This window comes from Sturnira hondurensis, unplaced genomic scaffold, assembly GCF_014824575.4.
Source record: "Sturnira hondurensis isolate 20B ecotype Veracruz unplaced genomic scaffold, ASM1482457v3 Scaffold0016554, whole genome shotgun sequence".
NCBI classification, from domain to species: Eukaryota; Metazoa; Chordata; class Mammalia; order Chiroptera; family Phyllostomidae; genus Sturnira; species Sturnira hondurensis.
The window spans coordinates 119-923 of NW_028089185.1; the positions used below are offsets into that span (position 1 = coordinate 119).

Here is an 805-nt window from a genome sequence, read left to right on the forward strand (position 1 = left end):
GCCTTTAAAGCGCGAAGCACTACGGAAAAAAGCTACAGGGGTCAGTCGTCCGCAGAAAGCGCCAAAGTACCTAGGGCGGCGTGGTGAGAAAAAAAAGAAAGACGGAAAGAGAAAAAACAAAGCGAATTAGAACTTGACACTAGCGCTAAGTCAAGTCCCGAGTCGAACAACCCAGCTAAGAAAAAAAAGAAAAAGGAAGAAAAGTAGGAGAATACCCCATCACTCTAACATTTGACTACCGCAAAGCCAGGGGAGAGCGCGAACGCAGTCCCCCACTACCACAAATTATGCAGTCGAGTTTCCCACATTTGGGGAAATCGCAGGGGTCAGCACATCCGGAGTGCAATGGATAAGCCTCGCCCTGGGAAAACCACCTTCGTGATCATGGTATCTCCCCTGCCAGGTAAGTATGAGTTGCTCTGCCCGCCTCCCCGCGAACCCTCACGCTCGCCTCCCTTTGCACCCGCGGTGACTTTTCTCACGCCCCGCCCCCGCGAGGCCCCCGCCCGTGGCCGCCTGGGCGTCCCCCATCCCAAACTTGCCCGTGGCGAGTACAACCTCAGCGGCGTTCGCGTCCCGGGATGCGGGACGCGGAGGCGCAGGCGGAGTGCGACCGGCAGCCTCTGCGCTCCTGCTCATCTGCATACGCCACGCCCTCAACGTGACGTCCTGTCCTCTTGTGCCCCACGGGGAGCCCGACTCTGGAGAGCGCTACCGTGGCTCTTCCAGTTAAAGTAAACGTTAGTTTGCAATTTAAAGTTAGGTTGAGGAGTGCCATCTTTCTCACCGTCTTTTGTCTGAATTT

At 56.1% G+C, this 805-nt stretch overlaps 1 non-coding gene across 1 annotated transcript; it reads right to left on the reverse strand.

Annotated features, from left to right (window-relative positions):
* Positions 1-247: 247 nt before the first annotated feature.
* Positions 248-411, reverse strand: LOC119001032 (U1 spliceosomal RNA). Its single transcript, XR_005069466.1, has one exon. It is a non-coding gene; the product is annotated as a U1 spliceosomal RNA (small nuclear RNA).
* Positions 412-805: the final 394 nt, after the last annotated feature.